General features: G+C 33.7%; 1 pseudogene; it reads left to right on the forward strand.

Moving 5' to 3' along the window:
- Positions 1-18,183: 18,183 nt before the first annotated feature.
- LOC101047454 (centromere protein Q pseudogene) lies at positions 18,184-18,972 on the forward strand (annotated as a pseudogene).
- Positions 18,973-19,594: the final 622 nt, after the last annotated feature.

The following is a 19,594-nucleotide window of genomic DNA, read 5'->3' on the forward strand; positions in this document are numbered from 1 at the left end:
TGGTGACACAAATACAGACCATATCACTAATGATATTAGGGCAGAAATCAAGAAGTTTTCTGAAACTACTGAGAACAAAGATACAGCATACCAGATTTTCTGGGGCACAAGCAAGGTAGAGCTCAAAGCGAAGTTTACAACACTAAACACTAAATCAAAAAGTTGGAAGAATCTCAATTTAATAATCCAACATCAAAACTAAAAGAGCTAGAGAAGCAAGAGCAAATCAACTCCAAAGCTAGCAGAAGACAGGAAATAACCAAAATCAGGGTTGAACTGAGGGAGATTAAGACACAATAAAACATTAAAAAGATCAACAAATCTAGGATTTTGCTTTTAGAAAAAAAGTAACAAGATAGACCACTAGATAGCTGAAGAAAAAAGAAAAGAGACAAGACTGAAATAAACAGAATTAGAAATGTCTAAGGGGATATTACCACTGACTCCACAGAAATAAAAATACTCCTCAGAGACCAGTATGAGCACCTCTATTAATAAACTAGAAAATCAAGAAGAAATAAACACATTCCTATACATACACACTCTCCCAATACTGAACTAAGAAGAAATTAAATACCAAAACATACCAATAACACACTTGAATCAGTAATAAAATAGCCTACAAATATAAAAAGCCCAAGACCAGATGGATTCACATCCAAATTCTGCCAGATGTTCAAAAAATAGCTTGTACCAATTAAATGAAACTATCTGAAAAACTGAGGATGTGGGAATCCTCCTTAATTCATTCTATGAGTCCAGCATCATTCTAATACTAAATCCTGGGAGAGACACATAAAAAAAGAGAACACTTCAGGCCAATATCCTTAATGAACTTTAATGCAAAAAATCTCAACAAAATACTGTACTAGCAAAATGAATCCAGCAGTACATCAAAAGAGCTAATCTACTATCATCAACAAGGTATTATCCCTGGATGCCAGGTTGGTGCAAATCAAGAAATATGACAAAAATGACATGGTTACCTCAATAAATGCAGAAAAGTCTTTTCATAAAATTCAACATACTTTCATGTTAAAAACTTTCAATAAAGTAGGGATTAAAGGAACATACCTCAAAATAATAAAAGTCATATATGACAAAACCACAGCCAACATTATCGTGAATAGGCAAAAGCTGGAAGCATTCCCCTGGAAAACCAGCACAAGACAAAGATGCCCTATCTTGCCAATTATATTCAACATAGTATTGAAAGTTCTGGCCAGAGCAGTCAGGCAAGAGAAAGAAATAAATGCATCCAAATAGAAAGAGCAGAAGTCAAATTATCTTGGTTTGCAGATGGTATGATTCTGTATTTAGAAAATCCCATAGTCCCTGCTCAAAGTTTCTTGACATGATAACCAACTTCAGCAAATTTTTAGAATACGAAGTCAATGTACAAAAGTTAGTAGCATTTTTATATATGAAAAACAGCCAAGCCAAGAGCCAATTTAGTAATGTATCCCATTCACATTTGCTGGAAAATTAGTTAAATACCTAAGAATGCATCTGATAAGAGAGGTAATAAAGCTCCACAATGAGAATTATAAAACACTGTTCAAAGAAATCTGAGATGACACAATCAAATGGAAAAATATTTCATGCTTATGGATAGAAAGAATCAATATGTTAAAATGGCCATACTGCCCAAAGCAATTTACAAATTCAATGCTATTTCTATCAAACTGTCATTGACAGTCTTCAAATTTACAGTAATAAAAACTATTTTAAAATGTATATAGAACCAAAAAAGGTCTTATATAGCAAAAACAATTCTATGCAAAAAGAACAAAGCTGGAGGCATCATGTTACCCAACATCAAACTTTACTACAGAAATTTAGTAACCAAAACAGCATGGTACTGGTAGAATAACAGACATAGACCAACAGAAGTGAACAGAGAGTTTAGAAATACTGCTACACACTTATAACCATCTGATCTTTAACAAAACTGACAAAAACAAGCAATGTAGAAGAGAATCCCCCACCATTCAATACTGTAAATGGTGGGAAAGCTGACTATCCATATGCACAAGATTAAAACTGGAGTCCTCTTTTACATTGTATACATGAATCAATTCAAGATGGCATAAAGACTTAAATGTACGACCCAAAACTATGAAGACCTTGGAAGGTAACTTAAGCAATACCATTCTGCACATAGGAAAAGGCAAAGATTTCATAATGAAGATGCCAGAAACAAATGCAACAAAAAAAGTAACTGACAAATGGTCTATATTTAAATTAAAGAGCTTCTGATCAGCAAAATGAACTATCAACAGAGTAACAGACATACTACAGAATGGGAGAAAAATTTGCAAACTGTACATCTGAAAAAGGTCTAATATCCAGCATCTATTAGAAACTTAAAGACATTTACAAGAAAAAGCAAACAACCCCATTAAAAAGTGGAAAAAAGACACGAACAAACCCTTTTCAAAACAAAATATACATGCAACCAACAAGCATATAAAAATAAGCTCAGTATCACTAATCATTAGAAAAATGCAAACCAAAACCACAATGAAGTATCATCTCACATCAGTCAAGTAGCTATTACTAAAAAGTAAAAACAAAAACAAAAAACACGTTGTTGACTTTGCAAAGAAAAGGGAATCTTTAGATACCGTTGGTGGTGTTAGTTCAACCACTGGGAAAGATAGTCTGACAATTCCTCAAATAGCAAAAAATAGAACTACCATTTGACTCAGCAATCCTATTACTGGATATATAACCAAAAGAATATAAATCACCGTAACATAAAGACACATGCACATGTACGCTTATTCCATCACCATCCACGATAGCAAAGGCATGGAATCAACCTAAATGCCTATTAATGGTAGAATGGATAAAGAAAATGTGGTTCATACACACTATGGAACATATTGCAGCCATATAAAAGAGTGGGATCATTCCATTTATAAGAACATGAATGGAGCTGGATGCCAGTATCTTTAGTAAACTAACACAGGAAAAGAAAACCAAATACTGCATGATCTCACCTATAAGTGAGAGTTAAATGATGAGAACACATGGATACATACAGACACTGGAACAACAGATACTGGGGCTGATGTGATGTTGGAGGGTGAAAGGGGAAGAAGTAGGAAACAAAAAACTATGAGGAATAGGCTTAGTACCTGGGTGATGAAAGAATCTGTACAACAAACCCCTTTAACTGGAGTTAACCTATGTAACACACCTGAATGTATACCCCTCAACCTAAAATACAAGTGTAAAAAAGTAATAGCTAAAATTTTTTAAAAAAACATTAAATGGGGCTATTGCCTCCTCTTTAGTATTGTTAGAAATAGAAATTGTTAAGAGTGTTTGTAGGCTCTTGCAGAAAATAGGTGCTCAATGTAACATTAGTAAAACTTGAAAACGATAGGTTTACTGAAATATTTTGGTTTTGTCATTATGAAGATGTTTGTCAAGAAAGAAAAGTAATTTTTAACATTTTGCAAGGTAATTTATAACTTCCAGATATCTGGACATTCAAATATGTAATGTGTTAATCTAAGCCTGATCATGTTGTATGGGTGGGTAGGGGTGTTGTTAAAAGAATTCTGATATTTCACCGTAGGATAAAAAATGTTAGCTGTTACAATAAAAATGCTATTTAACAAGACCAGTGGTTTTCAACATTCACTGCAAATTAAAGCCAGTGGGGAACTTTAAAAAGATACAAATGTTTGGGCCTCACTTTCCTTACCTGTCTGGATTATGATTTCATTGATTCAACATCTGTTCTGGGATCTGCTATTTCTGCTTTAATTCAAATTGAAATTTGAATCTAGAATTATGAATTACTGAGTTAGAGAATAGTGATTTTCAGACATTAGCATTCCTCAGAGTAATCTGGAAGGCTTATTAAGACACATTGCTGGGCCTTACCTGCAGTTTTTATTCACTAGATCTTGAGTGGGACCTAACAAGACACATTTCTAGCATATTTTTGGTATGCTAATGCCACTGCTCAGGGACTACACTTTGAAGACCATAGGCCTGATTTTAGAAATAATAAAATATTTAAAAAATAATAATAGATGCTATTAAAATTTTCAACCTCCAAAAGTGTGTGTGTCTGTATATATAGACACACACATACATGTATCTAGCATGTATGTATATATATACATACACATAAATACATATAAATTATATCTATATATAAATTCAAAATATTGCATACAATTTCACAGATTTCATAAATTCACTGAAACACCTCCATTGAACTTTTAGGAGTTCAAATATTTGAGGCTACAACTCTTCATGTAAAAATTTTTAATGTTATCATCTATCCCTTTAGGTCAAAGATCCAATGTCATCATTCTCTGTTGAGAAATAATTTTATTGCAAATAAAAAATTAAAGTATCAGACTGCCACTGAAGAATTTTTATTGAAAAACAATGTAATTGTTTAAATACATAAAACATGATTCGAAATCTTAGACTAAAAATTAACATTGCTTTCATCTACCTTTTTTGTTATTTTCCACACTTATATTTTTGTCTATTTTAGTGTAGGAAATAGGCTTAATCTTATAAGTAATTTTCTGACCATTATTTTTAACTTTTATTTGATAAAAGACTAAATATTTTACTGACATAAGAATCAATTCCACACTTTTGTTTGTGTTTCATTTTTTATTTATTTAATAATATATATTTAGACTCTGTTAGTTCAAAGCACTGTGCTTGGTAATGGGAATAGTACAATGAACTAAATTGTTCTCTCTTCAGAGAATTAAATTTTGAATAATTTCTGGCATAAAATGGCTTTTGCATTTCCAGATGCTCTTTGGGGATGCTTTTGGCCCTGTACCAATGCATAAGTTTTTAAAGAAATATTCTGAAAGACTTGCCTGTTGCTACATATTTTGATACTAGTGGTAAATACATTTTTAATGAGCTAGCAACAAATAGTAACTGTTCAGTACATAAGGCACACATGATAAAGATAAACATTATAAATGCTTGCAATATATTTTGGACTCCACTGCTTTATAGATATTATGTTGAATTTTAGGCTGAGAAAATATGTTTCATTTTATGAAATTTAATTTTGTAGTTTTTGAAATACATTCAACAATGGCACAGTAAATAAAATATAGTAATATATTTTAAGATAATTTGATCTATATCGAGGTATCTCAGTAGTAAGGTTTAGTATGTTCAGCAAAATGTAATTGCATAAAGAAATGCACCTGCTGATGTAATGTTAATTAGACAGTCATGTTCTGCATGTCACTGCTAGCTTCGCTTCACAGAGCGACAGAAATTGCCACTTTTGAGCTTGATAAATTGTTCTTTGTTCATTTAGCTTTTAATTTCTTTCTAACGGTGCACAGTTCCAGTATCACACTGATCTCTGGTGTCCTTGTATTCTTTTTATTATTATTTTTACATTAGAAGGAACAAAGAACTCATGTCATGTCAGCTTCATATATTCTTTTAGTTGACCATGATTGATTAATTCAAATGCAAACTGAAGATCACAATAAGCATTGTCAGAAGTACCAATATTAGGTTAAGGCCTTTGTTTTATTAATCATCGCTGCTGTCCTAACTTACGTACAACAAATTCACAATTTATTTTCTGTATTGGGAACAACACCTTATAGTTGAGACATACAAATATATATTTTTTAATTTTTAATGTTTTTTATTTAACTTTTTAACATTTTTAAAGTTATTTTTATTCATTAGAACATCTAAATAAATGAATAATAAATAAGCACTCTAAGGATAAATATAAATTGAAAACAAGAGGCTTAATTCTCCTGGTAAAAAGGGGGAAGAGATTTCTCTCACCTTTTCTTTTCAGAGAATTACCTTGGAAAACTTGTGAGTACTTTCTTAACTCTTTCTGATGTATATAAATCCTTTTGAAGATTGAATATGCCTTTTGTCAGCTGGTATTTTGTCAGCTTTATGATGCAAGTATGTATTTCTCCAGAACCTGGGAGCCGTGTCTTTGAAATGTATACAAGGAAGAGAGCATCTCTCAGAGCCTAGCTTCAGTGGGGCACCTTGCTCCAAGTTGTAAAACTACCTCCTATCATAAAGACAGGAGAAGGTTGCATCTCCCCTTGGATCACGCCAATTAACTAACACAGATGGTCACCCCAATTACCAGATAAATTAAAAATAAACTATGTGTGACTAATGGTACTGTCATGTCCTCTTTGCTGAGAACTAGTTATTGCTTCTCTTGAAAACATGTGCATAGTGGGTTTTATCTGATTGGCTATAAAAAGGTGAGGTTTACTTTTGTCCTTGCAGTCCCTTAGCAAGTAGATTTCCTGGTATTTCTGTTAAACCCTACCAATGGAGTAGCACATATTTATGATACTAAAGTAAAAGTGAAAACAAGAAGCAGAACATAAATGAAAGATGGAAGTTTTCCAAAAGCCTTTTGCATTTTAGCCATGAGCTATTCTTTAACCCTCGTTCAAACATCTCTGCTTCAGCATCTCCGTGTTCCAATTAAAGCAAATTATTTGGTGGTTTTATATACACCTCAGATTTCTACTTTTGTATTTTGGCACACCCTCTCTTTTCAAATGAATATGTTTCTACCATCTCCAAATATTAGTATGTATATTTTTACTTTTATTACAAAATTTATCTACCTGTAGGTGTTTGTATATGCATGTGCTTTATATTCCTGCGATATCACAATCCTCATAAGAAGAATCTGTGATCTGTTTAACTTCTTCAGAAAAAACAGATGGGGAGATCTGAAAGAAATACCACAGTGATGGCCAGAGGCATTGTATATAAGAAACACTTCAACTGAGAGCCACTCCACATTTTTCTAGCATCTTAATTTCCATAATTATTTTTACTTCATATAGCATATTTAGACATGCATACCATCTCTCTTTCCACAGTTCAGAGTTATCTTAAAAATTTTCTTCTATTGTGCCTCAAAATTTTACAATAGACAGTTGCTTAGTTTATTTTATGCTGATTAGCATCATACTTAATATTTATTGTGAATTTCACCAAATCTATTATTACAGAAGCCCAAACAATTCTACTGAAATTATCATAAATGATGAAGATCATTCTCTAATACGTCAAATCAAATGACAAGTGAAAAACTATAGCTGGGTTTATTTCACTTTGGAAATGGTTAGGATGGGATACAATGTCATGTTTTGTTGAAGTGGTTTGTTTTTGTTTTGCTATTAAATATACTCTTCATTCTAAAATGTAAACAAGAAAAGTCAACTAATTATTATCCTAAACTAGTGAAGTGTAAGCATGATGATGCCGCAAAATGTTCCCACAGTTTAGAGGCCTCTGAGAGAGCATTTAAAAATGCTGAGTGAGGTAATTTCTGTATATAATTTCTAGAAGTCGGTGCTTTACAAATATTTGTTTTAGAACATGGGATTTAACTTATACCACTAGCAAAAACAAACAATAGACTTTAGAAATTCTGGTTTCTGCCCATAGACAGAGGAAGAGAAAGGATCAAGGAAATGGCTTGACAACAAAGTAGGAAATCATGTTTTTTAAAAGCTTAAAATATTTTAAAAATCAACATCTTAAAGCTACCAAGTGTTTCAATTTTTCAAAGACCACAGAAATATTTCTAGGGAAAAGTGGTAACGTAAGTAAAAACATAAATATGATTTGCTTCTCTACTTTATCCCCTCTCCAGAATCATCCTCCAAAGGAAATAACCTACCAAACTTTGAAATAGAAGACACTTTGCACAAGCTCTGTTTGCAGCAGAGCCCAATGACTACCAAAAGTAACAGCTCCTACATGTTTAAGTCAGTCCGGCTAATTTTATTTGGAATCAACGGCATTCTGTCTGACACTGTCAGCTGCACTAGACAAGAGGTGAATAACGATGAATTAGGAAGTAACAGAGATGCAGTGGGTAGAAAGGCATGATTAACAAACAGAGTGCAATTCTTCATTGACCAGAAGATCGGAAGTGGTGTCAAGTAATGTTAGACAAGCAACAACAATGACAGTTTTAATAATGAAGATAAAGAAAATCTATCAGTATTGGCATATGGCAAAGTTATCTAGGAGATTCATCTGAAAAAAATGTATGTAAAAAGTGAGCCTTTCCAACATGGTGAAACCTCATATCTACTAAAAAACAAAATTTAAAAAATTAGCCAGACTTGGTGGTGGATGCCTGTAATCCCAGCTACTTGGGAGAGTGAGGTAGGAGAACCCAGGAGCCAGAGGTTGCAGTGAGCTGAGATTGTGCCATTGCACTCCAGCCTGGGCAACAAGAATAAAACTGCATCTAAAAAAAAAAAGTGAGTGTTCACTGAAAATACCTCACACTAAAATATGCCAAAACATATAGCTTTGTATAAGAAAAGCCAATTAACTTAATTGAAATGTTCCAAGAAATGAATAGAAGCTTCACAAAGAATTTAATAAAATAATCATAATAAAAAAAGGAAAGACACAAATAAATAGAGAGAAAAATCGGGAGAAAGGAAGATGGCCAAAGCAGAAGATAATGCTGAATATCCACACACTTTGAAAATAATGTTTTAAGTTTGTTATTAAATAAAGTATACAAGAAAGCTATCAATAATCTAAGGGGTATAAAAATTTAGAAGGTTATCGTTAAAATACGTAAAGCTTCATAGGGAAATGGGATGCACATCTTCATCAGTATTAATGAGTGCTAGAATGCATGAGACCAAAAGCCATACCATTTAACCACAGGGATGCAAGCTTCAATGTAACAGCGAAAAACTTTTACTTATCAACGCACTCCCCTTTACTCATTTCCTTCAGTGGTGGTTTAGCTTTCACATATATTCCTACACATTAAAAATAAAGGACAACATATTTTAACTAGAATCTAATTCGACTCAGTTTGGTCCAAGTGTGTCAGGAAAAATAAAACAGCGTGTCACTGAAAATCTGCATTGTGAATGATAGTTTCCAAATCGGAACCAACAAAACTGTAAATTAAAACTAAAATGTCTTTGAGTTTAAACAAATGTTAATTTTAAAATGTCTCCTTCTTAACTTCATAAAATTCTCAGGTTTTCATAAGTAACAACATTTTAAAGAAAAAATTTTTTGTCTAATGTGAATTTCATTTGAATATTATGATCATATAAATCCTAAATATCTTGTAAGAGTTTCTTTGGTATTTTATCTCTATATCTCACTAAGGCTAGTGCTTTAAGTGACCAAACTCAAATTAAATATGGAATTGTATGGCCAATCTGGGAAGATAAGGAATATTAACAAAACCCTTATATTGCTGTAAAAACATAAACATTTCAGCAAAGAAATCTTAATTTATTTTACATAACATATGTATATGCTTTCTAAAGTGGATCAAAATTTATTAGAAACTCATCCATGTGAGTAAGGACTCATGGTTTGTTTTTCATTTTTATTTATTTCAATAAATAATTGATATTATCAGTTCAGGTATTTTTAGAAAGAAGCTATGATGCAACTTATTTAAAAAGTAAGGGCTATTTCCTATCTCACATAATCCAGTATCTGAGTTAAGGTTAGTATACGACTGATTGATTTGAAATGTTTAAAACTATCTAAGACCTAAGTTTCATTGTGAATACTCGAGATGCTCTTTATCATCATTAAGTACAGGCGCTCCAAGCACGGTATCTGCATATAACATCATTCTAAAGATGTCATCCTATCTTGTGTATCTCATTTCAGATGAGAGTAAATTATTCTCAAAAGATCTCTGACCCACTATATTTTCTCACAAATTGTTATCCAAAATTTATTTTTTAAAGTTAATTCAATTTAAAGGCTACTTCAAGATTGGAATTTAGCCTTAACCAGGATACAGAGTTAACTTGTCCTTAGCTGAGTTTCTATTAAAAAGCAACCATTAAATATTTAAATAAAAAGTATATGTCTTCATCTCAGGCAACTCATATTTCCAATATAATATTCAATATTAATGTCATGTCAAAAAATCATTACCGTGTCTTTCCTCTGAAGAATTAAAGACATTAAAATAAGTCTGACATGTGAACCAAAAATCTCATCTAAGACCTGTCACTCTCCAGTGATGTAACCTTTGGTAAATAATATGTATATGAATTTGATTTATATATTTGAAAAATAAGAATAAAATTAATACTCCTGTAAGCACTTAAGAATTTGAGAAACAAATAGATATGCATTTCAATGTACTTTATAAATTAAAATGTCGTGTATAAACTTGAATTATACTTATTTATTACTTGATATCTTGTCACATAGAATTAAAAAATAAAAATAAACATTATTATTTAAACTTAACTCCTACCTACATATCAGCTTTGTTCCATGGATAAACAAGTTGGCAACAGAAAAGCAATCAAGAGTAGATGGTTCAATGAGATGTATTCAGAAAAGAATAAAAATTTTCTTCTTTGCCCTATGCAAATGCAAAGATTTAAAGTTCAGGATGTTTCATCTTTTAAACATAGTCAGCGTTTAAATTTTTAATTTCTGTGGGCACATAGTAGGTAAATATATTTATAGGGAAATAAGATATCTTGATAGTCATATAACATGTAATAATCACATTGTGAAAAATGAGTATCAGTCCCTTCAAACATTTATCCTTTGTGTTACAATTCAATTTACCCTTTTAGTAATTTAAAAACGTACTATTTAATCATCGTTATTTTGCTATCAAATACTAGGTTTATTCATTCTTTCTATTTTGTGTGTTGTCTCCAATCTCTTTCATTAGTATTTCATCATTTTAATTGTAGAGATCTTTCATTTCTTTAACTTCCAGGTATTTAATTTTGCTTGTGGGTATTGTAAATAAAATTACTTTTTAAATTTCTTTTTCAGAGTGTTCACTGTTGGCATAGAAATGTTATTGATTTTTGTATGTTGATTTTGTATGCTGGAACTTAACTGAATGTATCAGTTCTAATACTTCTGGTGGTGTCTTTTAGGTTTTTCCAAATATAAGATCAGGTCATCTGCAAAGAAAAATAATTTAACTTCTTCCTTTCCAATTTGGATCTCCTTTATTTATTTCTCTGTCTGATTGCTCTAGCCTGGACTTGTCAAACAACAGTGGTGAAAGTGGGCACCCTTGTCATGTTCCAGATTTTATAAAAAGGCTTTCAGGTGTTCTTCATTCAGGATGATACCAGCTGTGAGTCTGTCATGCATGGCTTTTATTATGTTGAGGTATGTTTCCTCTATATCTAGCTTTTTAAGGGTTTTCTTTTTGTCATCATGGAGTGACGTTAAATGTTATCAAATGCTTTTGCAATGTCAATATAAATTGTCACATATTTTCCCCTTATTCTATTGATATATCACATTGATTGATCTGCAGATATTTTACCACCCCTGCATTCATTCCTGGAAAAAAATCCCACTTGGTTATGATGAATGAAATTTTTAATACACTGTTGAATTTTGTTTGCTATTTTTTGTCGAGAATTTTTGTATTAATATTTATCAGATATACTGGCCTGTACTTTTCTTTTTTTTGATGCATTTTTGGTTTTGGCATCAAGGTAATATTGGTCGCATAGAATAATTTGGAAGTCCTTTCTACTCTATTTTCCAGAACACTTTGAGTAGGATTGATATAAGTTCTTCTTTAAATGACTGGTAGAATTCAGTAGTGAAGCCATCTGGTCCCAGCTTTTTCTTCACTGGGAAATTGTATTGTGGCTTTGATCTCATTACTTGTTATTGGTCTGTTCAAGTTGTTGATTTCTTCAGAGTTTAAACTTAGTAGGTTGTATGTGCTTATGAATTTGTACATTTCCTGTAGATTTTCTAGTTTATTGGCATATACTTACTCATAGTAAATACTAATAATCCTTTGAATTTCAGGGATATCAGGATTTCTATAACCACTACCTGGCTACCATCTATGTTCACGCAAGATTCTAGGGCTCTACAATCAGCAGATGATGAAGTCAGCCAAGTTTTTCTCCTTCCCTTCAGGGTAGTGAATACCCCTACTTACTGAATGAGCAAAAACTGGAGGCATTTCCTTTGAAATCTCCACTAAACAAGGATGCCCTGTCTCACCACTCTTATTCAATATAGTATTGGAAGTTCTAGCCAGAGCAATCAGGCAAGGAAAAGAAATAAAGGGTATTCAATTAGGAAAGGAGGAAGTCAAATTGTCTCTATTTGCAGAAGACATAACTGTGTATCTAGAAGACCCCATTGTCTCAGCCCAAAATCTCTTTAAACTGATAGGCAACTTCGGCAAAGTCTCTGGATACAAAATCAATATGCAGAAATTGCAAGCATTCCTATACAACAATAACAGACTTAAAGCCAAATCAAGAGTGAAATCCCATTCACAATTGCTACAAAGAGAATAAAATACCTAGGAATACAACTAACAAAGGATATAAAAGACCTCTTCAAGGAGAACTACAAACCACTGCTCAAGGAAATAAGAGGGGGACACAAACAGAAGGCAAAATATTCCTTGCTCATGGTTAGGAAGAATCAGTATCGTGAAAATGGCCATACTGCCCAAAGTAACTTATGGATTCAATGCCATCCCCATCAAGCTACCAATGACTTTCTTCACAGAACTGGAAAAAACCACCTTAAACTTCATATAGAACCAAAAGAAAATGTACATAGCCAAAACAATCCTAAGCAAAAGGAACAAAGCTGTAGGCATCATGCTACCTGACTTCAAACTATACTACAAGGCTACAGTAATCAAAACAGCAGGGTACTGGTACCAAAACAGAGATATAGACCAATGGAACAGAACAGAGGCCTCGGAGGCAACACCACACAACTACAACCATCTGATCTTTGACAAATCTGACAAAAACAAGCAATGGGGAAAGGATTTCCTGTTTAATAAATGGTGTTGGGAAAACCGGCTAGGAAAGTGAAGAAAGCAGAAACTGGACCCCTTCCTGACATCTTACACTAAAATTAACTACACATGGACTAAAGACTTAAAGATCAAACTTAACATCATACAAATCCTATAAGAAAAACTAGGCAACACCACTAAGAACATGGGCATAGGCAAGGACTTCATGAATAAAACACCAAAAGCATTGGCAACAAAAGCCAAAAAAGACAAATTGGATCTAATTAAACTCCAGAGCTTCTGTACAGCCAAAGAAACAATCATTAGAGTGAACTGGTAACCAAGAAAATGGGAAAAAATTTTTGCAATCTACCCATCTGACAAAGGGCTGATATCCAGAATCTACAAAGAACTAAAACCAATTTATAAGAAAAAACAAACAAACCCATTTAAAAGTGGGCAAAGGATATGAACAGACACTTTTGAAAAGAAGACACATATGAGGCCAACAAATGTGAAAAAATGCTCATCATCACTGGTCATTAGAGAAATGCAGATCAAAGCCAGATTGAGATATACCATCTCATGCCAGTTAGAATGGCAATCATTAAAAAAACAGATGCTGGAGAGGATGTGGAGAAATAGGAACACTTTTACACTGTTGGTGGGATTGTAAATTAGTTCAACCATTGTGGAAGACAGTGTGGTGATTTCTTAAGGATCTAGAAATACAAATTCTTTTTGACCCAGCAACCCCATAATGTGTATATACCCAAAGGATTATAAATCGTTCCACTGTAAAGACTCTTTGGGCCAATATCCATGATGAATACAGATGCAAAAATCTTCAAAAAAAAATACTGGCAAAATGACTGCAACAGCCCATCAAAAAGGTTATCCATCACAATCAAGTAGGCTTAATCACGGTGATGCAAGGCTGATTCAACATAAGTAAGTCTCTAAATGTAATCCACCACTTAAACGGAACCAAAGACAAAAACCACATGATTATCTCAATAGTTGCAGAGAAGGCTTCTGACAAAATTCAACAGCCCTTTTTGCCAAAAACTCTCAATAAACTAGGTATCGATGGAACGTATCTCAAAATAATAAAAGCTATTTACGACAAACCCTCAACCAATGGAATGATTTATAATCCTTTGGGTATGTAGCCAGTAATGGGATTGCTGGGCCAAATGGTATTTCTAGTTCTAGATCCTTGAGGAATCACCACACTGTCTTCCACAATGACTGAACTAATTTACACTCCCACCAAAAGTGTAAAGCATTCTTATTTCCCCACATCCTCTCCAGCATCTGTTGTCTACTGATTTTTAACGATCACCATTCTTACTGGCATAACATGGTATCTCAATATGGTTTTGATTCGCATTTCCCTAATGACCAGTGATGATCTTTTTTTGTATGTTTGTTGGCTGCATAGATGTCTTCTTTTGAGAAGCTGGGTTCATATCACTAGCCACTTCCTGACGGGGTTGTTTTTTTCTTGAAAATTTGCTTAAGTTCTCTGTAGATTCTGGTTATTAGCCCTTTGTCAGTGGGTAGATTGCAAAAAATTTTTCCCAATCCCTTGGTTGCTGGTTGACTCTAATGATAGTTTCTTTTGCTGTGCAGAAGCTCTTAAGTTTAATTAGATGCCATTTGCCTATTTTGGCTATTGTTGCCATTGCTTTTGGTGTTTTAGTTATGAATTTCTTGCCTATGCCTATGTCCTGACAAAGTCTTTTTTCATCTTCACTGTCCTTTCCTTAAGCAGAAGGAAGAAGTCACTTTCATTGCTAGGAGCTGCACTGTCTGAGGCTGGAGTAGGGGTTGTGCCCCAGTTCGTGTTTCCTTAGGTTACATGCCACACTAGCACACTGGCTGTAAGCCCAGCTCAGCCTTAGGAGTTACCGAAGAATTTCAGTCCTGATGTCCTAGACTGAGTTTCAGATTTATGGAGGACCCCAGAGCCCTTTGGCCTGAGGTGACGAGGTTTGCTGAGAAACTCAATTTCTGACCTCTGGCACAGGCAACTTCCCTCTGGCTAGATCTGGTCCAAATGCTCCGTGTGTGTGTGCTGGCTGAGTCCAGCACAGCTTTGCTCTCCACTGTGACCAAGCAGCACTGAGTTCAATGTAAAGTTCCTCAGTCACTGCGCTCTTCCACCCACAAGAACTCAGATGCTTTCTCTGTATCTTACGGCGAGAGATGGAGGAGGGGTGGAACCAGTGATGCCATACTGTTCCTCCTGCTCTCTTCAATTCCTCTTTTATTGATACGAACTTAAAACCAGGTACTGTGATTGCTCACCTGGGTTTTGGTTCTCGCGTCAGTTCTCTGTGTGTAGAGAATTGTTAAAATTGGGTGTTTCTGCTTCTATGCTGTCACATTGCTCTGCCCCTCTAGTTTCTCAGCAATATGTTTTGTTGTTGTTTGTGGTTATTGTCAGGAAAGACACAAATGCAGATGGAAATGAACAAAAGTACTCTGTATGTGTAAGCATTGTGTTACATGCACCTTACGTCCATAAAAGAAGGATTAATAGGTTAATAAAACCCAGCCCTCGTGTCAAAGAAATCTTTCAGCATGGAGGAAGAGACCACCATATACACATAAAATGCTTATAGAACCATAAAGTGTAGATGTTAAAGATGCACAATCAGAAAGATATGGATTTATGTCCCAGCTCCGGTGAAGACTGCCTTTTTAACCTTGAGCAATATGTTTTATATCTCTCAGCTTCCAGATCTTTTTAATATACTACTCACTGCTCCCAAACTTTTCCTGATTTCTTACTCAGAATTAAGAAAGTGACATGTTAATATAATAGCTTGTAAGTGACACTATAATATATGATTTGTCAAGTGATACATTGCTTATGAGATCCTACATGAGGTTATGGCACTTGAGAGAAAATAAAGCAAAATACGGAGGAAAGAATTTAGGCATAGGATTCTTGGTTCTTCTGTGATAAATAAAATTATCTAGTGAATGGCAAATAAATTTTAACTGCTCTCAGTGTAAAATCTAAATAGTTTGATCAAATAAAATATAGTTACAAATCTATCAATCTAAATACGTTTTTAGCTTCCCTTTTGTTCTCTGTCTAAGCAGTGAAAATATATTTTTGCTTCTTATAGCACCTACACAAAATCTAATCATATTTTCTGCATTAGGCTTTTTAAAAGCATCATTAAGTAGAAAGCTGAGGTAAGAACCATTTAATGTTACTCTAACCCTGACACTTGATTCTATTAAAAAGTGACGGAACAAAAAGAACTGGTCAGACTAGCCCATTTGATTTCATCAGCAACAAAGGCAATTTAAAATTACCAAAGGAATGCCCCATTTGAAATCATTTTAATGTAACTCAACTCTATTTTATTTCTTAACAGCAATTCCTAGCATTCCAATTGTTTTCTGCTTAAAAGTGTTTTATGTCAAGTTAACAGAATATCTTCACTGGATCAATCAATATTATCAATCGAACTTAATTTATAATTCTCGCAACTGCAGAATTTCTTTTTTTCCCCTACTTTTAACACGACTGAAGTTTTCATTTTTTAAAAGTTTTCTTTTTCCTCTTGTTTGTCTATCAATCTATTAGCTAAAACTATGTTTTTATAAAGTTCCCTTTTTAAAAGAGTCTCCAAAATATTTCAAATCTCAGATGAATATTTTTGTGAAAAAGAGGAAATAAACTAGGAAAACAAAGATGGATTTCAAAAGGAAACACAAAAAGCATGTTTTCTATTTTGATTAAAAATGATCTCAATGAAAAATTTGTTACATGGTATCTTGATACAAAAAAAAATTCCAAATATTATTTTTTGAATATTTCTATTCATAACATGATTTTTCTCCCCTGCATGTTCATAAGGATCTAATGGAACAGATGTGGTAAAGAACAACAAATATAAAATTAATGATTAGAGGGACTTGTTGAAGAATACAAAATTACAGCTCGATAGGAGTAAGTTCTAGGGTTTTACAGCACTGTAGCATGACTATAGTTAATAAAAACGTGTAGTTTCAAATAGCTAAAGGGAGGATATTGAATGTCCCAACACAAAGAAATGATAAATGTTTGAGATGATGTCTATGCTAACTACCTTGATCTGATCAATATACATTTTAAGTATTGAACCATTGCTATGTACTCATGAATATGTACCATTATTCTTTGTGAGTTAAAAATATAAAATTTAAAAAGATATTTGCAAGTTCAACTGTTGATGTCTACTCTATTCTTTAAACAAAAATCATGAGCTACTAATTATGATCATTTAAGAATAAGGGCGTAGAATGTTGGTAGTAAAAAAAAAAAAAGAAAAAGAAAAAGAAAAGAAAAATAGAACCTTTACCATCATCACACCCTCACTGAAATCCAAAAAATTCGTAAGAATATGGAACTTGAGATTACGAAGTTAAGTAAAACCAGGCACAAAAAGACAAACACCACATATTCTCATCTGTGGGATCTAAAAATCAAAGTATTTTAGCGCACTGATGTAAAGAGCAGGATTGTTACTTACCAGAGGTTGGGGAGGTAGTAGGTGGCTGGCATGGGAGAGGGGGTGGTTAATGGATTCAAAACAACAGAAGAATGAGTAAGATCTGCTATTTGACAGCGACACAGGGTAACTATAGTCAATAATTTAATTACACATTTTAAAATAATTAAAAGAATGCAATTGTATTGTTTATAACACAAACAATAAATGATTGAGGGGATGGATACCCTATTTTCCATGATGTACTTATTTTACATTGTATGCCTATACAAAAACATCTCATGTACACCCATGAATATATATACCTATGGACCCACAAAAATTAAAACAAAAAAAATAATTTTTAATGCTGGGCGCGGTGGTTCACACCTGTAATTCCAGCACTTTGAGAGGCCAAGGCTGGTGGATCACCTGAGCTCAGGAGTACAAGATCAGCTTGACCAACAAGGAGAAACTCCATCTCTACTAAAAATACAAAATTAGCCCAGGTGCAGTGGCTGGCGCATGCCTGTAATTACAGCTACTTAGGAGGCTGAGGCGGGAGAATGGCTTGAACCTGGGAGGCGAAGGTTGCTGTGAGCCAAGATTGTGCCACTGCACTCCAGCCTGGGCAACAAAAGTGAGACTCTGTCTCAAAAAATAATAATAATAAAATTAAAAGAATCAATTTTACTAAGACAAATATTACAACCTGAGTAATAAATAATTTATATGTCATTTTGGAAAATTTGCTTAACTTTTGCAATTGAAAAATAAAATATAGAAGTTTGGGCTCAAGTTACTCTAAGAAGGGTGCAAGAAGAATCGGCTTTTTGTTTTTGTTTGTTTCTTTATTTTTAGCACTATGTTTCGATCAAGATGTCTGGTAAAGCAAATGCTTCCAAGAAAAACTCTCAACAGTTAAAAAGAAATCCAAAGAGAAAAAGGATAATGAGGAAATGCTGTTGTCAGAGAAAAATGTTAGAAACACACTGAAAAGAAGTAATTCATCTGAAAGATCTGTCTTCTGCAGGACAAACAAAGCACACTAACCTGAAACAAGTGAAGATAGCATCCAACAAGAGAAAAACCTGGCGACCTCTTTCAAAGAGTAGCAGAGACCATTTCCAGACTATGATTGAATAAGTAATAATAACAATTTTGAGTAATAGCATTAAAAAAAAGAAGAATTACAATACCATATCAACTTCCTGAAGAAATGCTTGCTACAACTGTGTCAAACTCCCTCCCAAAAAGACGGAAGATTCAACTGATGTTTCAAGTCTATTGAATGCAGAAAGGGCACGAGACAAAGCTAAAGAAGAACCTCTGGCATTACTACAGGAAACAGATAAAATGGTAGAGAACACAGAGTTAATGACTGGGAATATTCAGAGCATAAAGAACAAAATTCAAATTCTGGCAAGCAAGGTGGAAGAAGAAAAAGAAAAGATAAAACAGATGCATCAAATAAATAGTGGCGTACTGCATCTTCCAGAACATTCTCAGAAAACTCTCAAAGCACCCACCCTTCAGAAAGAAATTTTGGCACTAATTCCAAACCAGGAAGTTCTTCTAAATGACTTGGATATTCTTCATAATTCATCACAGACGAAGAACATGTTAACACTCATTGAAGAAGCCTATAAGAAACTGAGTGCCTCTTAAAGAGTGGTTTTTTTTTGTTGTTGTTGTTGTGTTTTTTTTTTTTTTTTTTTTTTTTTTTTTTTTTTTTTTTTTTTGAGACAGAGTTTCGCTCTTGTTACCCAGGCTGGAGTGCAATGGCGCGATCTCGGCTCACTGCAACCTCCGCCTCCTGGGTTCAGGTAATTCTTCTGCCTCAGCCTCCCGAGTAGCTGGGATTACAGGCACGTGCCACCACGCCCAGCTAATTTTTTGTATTTTTAGTAGAGACGGGGTTTCACCATGTTGACCGGGATGGTCTCGATCTCTCGACCTCGTGATGCACTCGCCTCGGCCTCCCAAAGTGCTGGGATTACAGGCTTGAGCCACCGCGCCCGGCCTTTTTTTTTTTTTTTTTTTTTTTTTTTTTTTTTTTTTTTTTTTTTAAGATTGCTCCTTGTTAATTTAACGTTCACAAATTTTTAGAACTGTTAACCTATGATTATACATACAGAGGCTAAGGCTTCTGTAGGATGTATTATGTCCTGATAGGCAATTTAAAATTAGTCTTTGTGCGTCTATCATTAGAACCTAATGTAGTTATGAAAACTGTTTTTAATAGTTGCCAGACCTAGGAAACCAATATTTATATTGCTGTATCTACAAT

The sequence above is a fragment of the Saimiri boliviensis genome, chromosome 7 (genome assembly GCF_048565385.1).
Source record: "Saimiri boliviensis isolate mSaiBol1 chromosome 7, mSaiBol1.pri, whole genome shotgun sequence".
NCBI classification, from domain to species: Eukaryota; Metazoa; Chordata; class Mammalia; order Primates; family Cebidae; genus Saimiri; species Saimiri boliviensis.